Below are 8,906 nucleotides of genomic sequence, written 5' to 3'. Positions count from 1 at the left end.
CTTTTTTAGGAATCAGTAAACTTCAGACTTTAAGAGTACATTTGGGATTATGGAGCCTCAGTCCTCCTTTTACAGATGAGACATTGAAATCCTTAGAGTAGAAGCCAGCAAGAGAATACACGTCTTATGACTCCTTGACCAGTAAGTTTTCTGTGATTTATACCACATGCTTTGTTGTATTGACATAGATTATCAAAGGTTCTTTCAGACTTACTTAAGCAACCTCACTGTTTGTTATTTGTGATGTCATGTAGGCAAAGGAGATTGGTTCTTTTGAAAATAAGTTCCATATTTCCTATCCCAAATTTTCTGATTACAAATATATTTTAAATACATATTATAAAACAGTGAATAAGAAAAGTATAATAATGGTTGGATTAGAATGTGTCCCCTGCATCGTCAGGCGGACTCTCAACCACTGCACCACCAGAGAAGCCCTAGAATGGTGTATTATTGATTCATTTTTCCTTCTCATATTTCTGCAGAGGTTTAATCATTAATGATTTGTGAAATGTTGTCATTACCTTCAATAAGACCAAGGACTATTACTTGGTTGTCGTTGGTGGTGTGTTAGAATGGAACCTGTATATACCTTGCCTGTATTTTATTCATTATTCGCTATATCCTGCCTGCCACCACTATGTTCAGGATGGGGGGGATATAGTGGAAAACAAGACAAGGCCCTGCCCTCCTGGGATAATATTATCCCTCCTGGGATGTTATTTCCAGGATAGGTCTCACTCAGCCTGAGTATCTGCTCATCTACATGCTTTCCCAAGACCATAGCTGACCCAAGGCCCTACTAAAATGATGTAATTAAGAAAAAGAAAGTGTGGTTAGAAACACTGGGGGGCTGTGTGTGGGAGAAGATCAGTGGCAGGGAGTAAGCGATGATGAAGGAACAAAGAGGAAAAGGAATGAGATGAAGTAGTAGCAGCATGGTAGAGAATTTTTCCTAGAAGCTGTTCTAAAGTTTTCATCTTTCTGGATTTTTAATAAAGGCTAAAGTAACTCAGTTTTTAAGTCGAATTTATATTGTCATATATCTCTTTTACAATTCTCTTTCTTTTCTGAAACCATGGTGATATTGGATGGTATATGTATTTTTAAATGACCTTACTTGGGGAAAGACAAAGTTGCTAAATTGAATTGGATCTCTCCTTCCCCAACCCCCTTTTTATTTGAAAGTCTATTGCAGGGAAAGGATAGACTCTGGATAGACTCTGGAGCCCTCCTTCCTCAAATTGGACTTAGACACTCAGGGGATGGGCTGAAAGTCAAGAACAAATATAGTATCTGTGCTATACTCACCTCTGCCTTTTTATAACTAAGGTTGTTTCTTTGTTCTTGTTTTTGTTTTTTTACTGTGCCAAAGGTACTTGCCTGACCAGCTCTGCCCAGGAAATGTCCTTAGTTTTTCATGTAAATAGACTTCCAGCAAACCACAAGCCTTTGGTTGACCACTCATGTTTGAATCTCAGAAGACCCAATTAAGGTCAGAAAGGAAGTGGTCCTCCATTCCCCCACCCCCTATTCAATAAAACAACACCTACAGAGTCCTGGACTCAGTGGACAAATGGATCACCCACACCCCGTCAACTTCCTAGACAGAGTGCCAGCTTCCTACAAGTCTCACTTTAGGGCCTTCAGAGGAGCATCAGGTCTCTACCCAGAACTCTCTTCCTCCATTCTCTTGCCTGGCCGTTTGGTTTGCATGAAAACAAATGGAAAAGCTACGAATTGGTTAAGGCTGAGTAAAGCTACTCAGATAGTCACAAGTGGTTAATATTCTTTCTGTTTGCAAACAAATAAAAGAGCTAGCTTAATTTCCCCCTTTTGAGAACAATTGTTTTTAATAACCTTAGATTTATGAAGAGTTTCCTGCTGGCAACTTTCTTTCTCTGAAATGTGCCTAACTGGGGTCTAGAAAGACGTCCTGAGTCAGCTTTCCTACTTCCAGGCTTATTACCACAAGGGTCTGTGGCAAGGAACTGGATACTTAGCCTGGCAAATTTGCCGATTCCAGACCTGATATGATCCTGGATTCTCATGGTAGTTAGACTGCCACCATCAGCAGGATAGAGTTGGCTAAGAGAAACGCCATTATACTTGAGACTCCATTCAGTCTGGTGAGTTTAAGTACCTTTTGGGTTGTTTGATCCTATGTTACCCTGCCTTCCGTTACTATGAAGCAGTTCTTAATTACTGGTAGAAAATGTTATCTTACCACAGAGCAGGGGAGCAAATATTCACAAGATGGAATACAATCTGCCTTTTCCAAAATTATCTCCCTTCCTGTTTACAGTGTATCTTGAAATTCCACCTTTAGAGATTTATTCCTTGGTATTTATAGCATGGTGATTTTAAATCAGAAACATATTTGAAAGGGAAAACAAATTAAGCCAACAGTCAGCAAACTTTTTCTATAAAGGGCCAGATGGTAAATATTTTAGGCTTTGTGGGCCACATACTATCTCTGTTACATAGTCTTTTTTTTGTCTTTCTTTTTTTACAACTCTTTAAAAATGTAAAAACTGTTCTTAGCTCAAGGGCAGCCTGGCCACTGGCCATAGTCTGCCCACACCTGCATTAAACTATAATGAGCTACTCACATATATCTGTAACATAGTTTGTTGACTTAAAGACATCCAAAGAATAGGAATTTTGAGAGAAAGGACTCAAAAGAGAAAAATATTAATAGTATTTGAAAACATTCATGTAACAGGTATCTACCAGGTACTAGTCTAATCACTTCACCTATATTAATTGATTTAATTCTATGGTAGAAATAATATTATCTCCATTTTACAGAAGAGGAAACTGAGGTAGAGGCTAAGTAACTTGCCCAAGCTCACACAGCTAGTAAGTGATTGGAAACTAAATAGTCCAGCACCAGAGTCTATGATCATAATTGCTATGCTGACACTCAGAGAGAAATATTTTAATTCACCATAGAAAATACAAAAATAGAAATATTTTTCTATAGAAATTTAAAAGGGGGGGCAAAAATTCACCCATAATTCCATCACCTAGAAATAATCACTATTCACATTTTATTTATGTCCTTTTGGTTTATATTCTTCCAGAATATTCTTATAGATAAAATTATTTTTCTTATTCAGTTCTATGAGGTAGGTATTATAGTTTTGCAGATGAGGAAGTTGAGACTTAGATAGATTAAGTGACTTTTTCAAGATCATAAAGATAATATGTGTATGGAACCAGGATTTCAACCTGGGTGGTAGCTTCCAGAACCTGTCCTCCTAACTCCAGGCCTATACTATATTCAAGTTTATACTTAACTTGTCACACTTAAAATGTCCTTTTCCATCTCTTTTTTATAAAGAACAGTCACCCATGTTTTCTTTCAGAAAGTTACTGTTTTTCTTGTTTTTCGTTTAAATCCTTGAATTATCTGGATCTTATTTGGGAATAGAAAACATGGTAGAGATTCAGTTGTTTCTTTTTCAAATTGCTAGCCAATTATTCCAGCGTCATTTAATGAATAATACTTTCTTTGCCCACTGCTTTGAAATGCCACCATTATCATATACTAAACAACAGAGTAATCTTACCATTTTTGAATGACTGCATTCCATTTTGGGAAGACATTTCTTAAGGTTCTGTTGTGATCTAACTTAAGGGGTGATATGAAGAAAGGAAAGTAGGTTTCAGCCTGGTATGAGAATTTTCCTCTATGGATGATTTTTTCCCTTGAAAAATAAAGGCCAAGGATTCAGGTGAGCATGTTTTAGCTCAAACTATTCAGTTTTTATAGAAGTGTGAAAAATGGAAGCTGAGCTTGAAGGAATATCAGTGATTATCTTGTCCAACCCCCTTACTTATAGATAAGGAAACTGAGGCCTAAAATGGTAAAAATGACTTATCTAACAAGTAATGTTGCTAGTTAGTGACTGTATTACACAGAATTCTTTCACTTGTGACAGAAATACAACTCAAACTAATTCAAGCAAAAAAAGAGGGGATTCTCTTATAACATGGGAATAAGAGGGGCAGAGATTTCCTCAGGCATGACTATATCCAGAAATTAAATTAGGTCCACAGCTCTCTCTCTGCATCTTATCTTCTCTCTGTATGTAGGTATGGTTCTCTCAGGCTCTTCTATGGGGCAAGACACATGGCTGCAAGTATCTCCGAGGTTACATCCTTTTAACTGGTAACTCAAGGGAAAAGAGAGAAATCCTCTTAGTCTTGAACGTAAAATCCAAAATAAGGACTCTGACTGGCTTTCTTTGAGTCGTTTGACCACCCAATCATTTCAGGGCAAGAGTAAGCATGGCAGGATGTAATGTGATTGGCAGTCCCAACAGAACCATTTGGAGTAGGGGAGATGCAATTTCTCAAAGGAAAAGAAGGGTTACTATTGCTAGAATGAAGAAAGGGAAATTGGACAGACAAAAACATCTCTGTCCAGCTGAGAATCACACCACACCTGGAAGTAATGCTCAGGCAGGTAACTTCATGCTAAAGTCAAGTGTTTTGGTGTGCTGGGTAAAAAGGTTTGGAGAAACAGAGACAGAAGTCAAGAACTAGAAGAGACTCCCACAATGGTATCTGGAAGAGAGGCCATGAGGACATCCATATCAAGTAGCAGCCTACCAGAGTTATTTTTAGATGATTTTTGTTATTGTTTTTGTTCATCTTGCTAACCCTTGTTCCCCTTATTATTACTATAATAACCTCTTTTTAAGTAAACAAAACAAAACATCTCTGCCCACTACTATAGTTGTAAAGCCAGAACTGGAATTGAGATCTTTGATCCTCCATTCCAATCCTCTTCTCGTTCATCTATTCATTCATTTAACACAGATATGTAGAGTACTCTATCAGGATTGTATTTAGCTGCAAGTAAAGAATCACTAGTCAATGGTGTCTTACATAGCAAAAAGTCCAGAGACAGGAGTTAGTTGTTGGCACTGTTTTCTTTTTTTTTCTTTTCCATACAGTTTCTTATAGGATATTGAATATAGTTCCCTGTGCTATATAATAGGACCTTGTTGTTGGCATTGTTTTCTAATACCACCTAGTCTCAGTTTCCCAAACATGACATTGCACGTCCTTGCCTCTGATCCTTTGCTTGCTCCTCTGCTCTCTATCTCCACTTGTTAGTCACTGTTTTAGTCCAGTAGGGCTGCTATAGCAAATACCATAGACTGGGTGGTTTAAAACAACAAACATAAAAAAAAAACAACAACAACAAACATTTCTCACAGTCCTGGAGGCTGGGGGTCCAAGATCAAGGTGCCAGCAGATTCAGTATCTGGTGAGGACCCTTCCTGGTAGACGGCTGTCTTTTCCTATGTCTTTACATGGTGGAAAGGAACAAGAGAGCTCTCTGGGGTCTCTTTTATAAGGGCACTAATCCCATTTGTGAGGGCTTTACCGTTATAATGTAATCATCTCCCAAGTTCTACTTTCTTAGCAAATTTCAAGTATACAATACAGTATTATTAACTATAGTCTCTGCACTGTACATTCATTCTCATAGATATCTAAAGCTTTCTGCCTGGTATTAAGTGAATAAATCAATGAATAAATGATTGAACTAATTTACTGACTGTGCAACTCAGCTTCCTCATCTGAACCTTATTTCTTTCAGTTGGTCATTTAATATTTATGCATCACCCGGTGGACACCAGAGAAACAATGAAACTTAAGAAGCACTCCCTGCCTTTAACAAGTCTAATGGAGATATTCACAGTCCAAAAGAAAAATGTTGAACCAGACGATATTGAAGATCCCTTCCTCCCCTAAACTTCTGTGATTCTATTGAGTGGGAGGTTTGCACTCCGTGTACTGAGGTGGTAGATTTATGATCACACAAAGATGCCTCATTCTTCCTCCTATCTTAAGCACTCAAATCAGTGCAAAAAGAATAGATTCTGATAATTTTAAATGACTGCTAACCTTGGATAGACATTGGGAAGGGGAAATGGGTGCTGCTTGTCAAATAATCACTGAGGAGATAATTTAGGGCTGCCTCTAAGCGAAATAACAAAGAATGGGAAGGCTTACCTTTCTGCCATCCAGCCTTCTCACTGCACTCCTAATTCCTGTATCTGCTAAATAGTTAGTACCCTCATGCTTCCCTCTGAGTCCCTCAAATCTCACTTTGACACTAGGCAAGCCAGCTGTGCATAAAGTGTCCCCTACACCAAAGCTGCCTGTAGAACTTGTCTCTTCACCCTTACCCGTGAGCTGGACACTTGACTTTTTCACCTGTGTATCCCTAATAATCTGCTGTTCTCAATCCTAGCTGCACATTAGCATCACTTAGGGAGCTTTTTAAACATACTGAAGCCCAGCTCTCCACCCCCAGGGATTCTGATTTAATTGGTTTGACGTGACATCCAGACATTGGTCTCATTTTTTGTTTGGTTTAGTTTTGGTTTTGGTTTTTTTAATCCTCAGCAGTGATTCTAATGTATAGCCAGAATTGAGAACTGCTGTACCTTTGAAACTGGAGTTGCTTAATTTTCACCTACTGATAAAGCCCCACTCTGGATTCTGGGACCAATTCTGTTCCTAGCCAAGGAAAATTGAAAGAGCCTTAAGCTAGCAGCTCAGCAACTCAGAGCTTAATCCCACTGTGGCCTGGACTCCCAGTTCCAGTAATTACAGGCTGTTGTTTGTTCCTTGTGATTAAGCCTGTGCCCCAGAGGAACATGGGGAGTAAAAGAAGGGGAAACAGTTGCTGGGCAGGCAAAACAGTAGGTGTTTAATACCTTCCCACTGCATTCTGTCCCCCATCCCCTGCTCAAACCATTGTAACAAAGTTGACCTGAATAGACAGTGTGTCTTGGTGACAGGCGTGGATAGGAAATTGTCTGACCTAACATCACTCAGCCATGCCTATGTCAAGCTGCCAGATTTTTCTCTTTATTTCACTACATACACCTCTGTTAGTGATACTTTTTAATAATCTCTTCCCCAGAGACATCTCATCTTTAATCTCCTTTCCTTTCTTCTCCCCCTTCCTTAACTTGAAACTGGTTATTTCTAGAATCTTCTCCTCTCCCTTGATCCATTTTTACCTCCCCCACCATGAGTGTAATCACGCCTAAGCATAAAACTAGTATCAGTGGTATATGTAAACCAGAAAAAAAGAGAAGCGACATATTTTAAAGTAGAATTTTGGTGTAATGGAAGAGTAACCTCTAGAGTTCATAAAAGAGCTAATAAAAACTCTTCACAGTTCTCACAAGAGTCTATATTCTTTTTATTCGCCTCTAAAGAAATCTTTTCTTCAGAAACCAGCATTCAACATAAGTTATTTTTAATCAGTTTGTTGTTTTCTGCTTTAATACTTGTTTTACAACAGTTTGGGGTTTTACAATTTTTATAACACTTCATTTTATAGATTCTTCTCAGAACATTAACACCATCTGTAACATTGTCTTAGTTGAAAATTCTACTCTGGTACCAAAGTTTTGGAACCCAACTTATCTGTAAATTGAGGACTGCATGAATATACCTAGCACCATGCTGGACAGTCCCTTAACTAAGTAGTCTGATTTTCCATTGTCACAGGAGACAGTCCTTAAGGTTTGACAAAGAAGAGGAATGAATATGAGGGCAGATTTTAATGACATCTGTTTCTGTTGGTAAGATTGATGACTTCCCAGCCATCGGTGACATAGAGGAACTTAGTCTCTTCTTCAGCACAGGAGAATTTACTATATATCATTTTCCCAGTACCAAGGAGAGTATCATAACACAGCACTCCTTATACCCAGTTAATTACTATGACAATCTGAAGAAGCAATTCCTATTGTGATGTCTAGAACTATTCTCAGAAAAAATACTTTTAAAATTCAAATATTTATCTAGTTAAAGATAAGTGCTCTAAAATAGGTTCATTTTTCCTGACATTAAATATAAACCTTAGCCTTAATCTGTTCTCTATTTTGATCAGACACTGTGATTCTCTCTGAACATTAGCAAAAGACAAAAAAAGAGAGAGAATTCTCAAATATTTTAAAGCACATAAAACAATTAAATTTTTTCTATTATGTAGTGAATTATATGTTGTGTATTGCCCTTGAGAATATCACAATCATGATTTATGATCTGTATGTATTTTTAGTACATATTCAAATTAGTCATTGTGAATCAGGTATCCTAAGATCACTTAATTAATTACCTGCATTATCTAACCCCTACTTAAATTTCTTCTCTAGACATATTACTCCTACAGACTAAATTATTCATCTCACCAAACTTTCTAAGCTGACAAAGCCACTTGCTTTCTAGCTAAAGTACTATTGTGAAAGCAAGTCTCAGCTCAACAAATACTTTCTCTTTTATTAAAAGATAATGGTAAAGAACCATCATGTCTAAAAATACTTACTTGGAGCTTAGAATCTGTCAGACCATATGCTGTACGACTCCAAGATCCAGGAAACAAAGGCATCCTTCTCCAGGGGGTATGTATTACTACATTCTAGAGGCTCGAGTGCCAGTCCAGTTGTATGACTGCACAGTCATTTAAGCAGTTTTTAAATTTTATTTTATTTATTTTGGGCTGCGTTGGATCTTCATTGCTGCACGCGGGCTTTCTCTAGTTGCGGTGAGTGGGGGCTACTCTTTGTTGTGATGTGCAGGCTTCTCATTGTGGTGGCTTCTCTTGTTGTAGAGCATGGGCTCTAGGTGCATGGGCTTCAGCAGTTGTGGCATGTGGGCTCTAGAGTGCAGGCTCAGTAGTGGTGGCACACGGGCTTAGTTGCTCCGCGGCATGTGGAATCTTCCCAGACCAGGGCTCAAACCCATGTCCCCTGCATTGGCAGGTGGGTTCTTAACCACTGCGTAACCAGGGAAGTCCCTGAGATTTTTTTTAAGGAAATTACTTTTCTTGTTTCTCACTGACGGTCAATGAAATAACCAGA

Source organism: Neophocaena asiaeorientalis, unplaced genomic scaffold (genome assembly GCF_003031525.2).
Source record: "Neophocaena asiaeorientalis asiaeorientalis breed wild unplaced genomic scaffold, Neophocaena_asiaeorientalis_V1.1 scaffold70, whole genome shotgun sequence".
NCBI classification, from domain to species: Eukaryota; Metazoa; Chordata; class Mammalia; order Artiodactyla; family Phocoenidae; genus Neophocaena; species Neophocaena asiaeorientalis.
Note: the sequence above shows the minus strand (reverse complement) of the source record.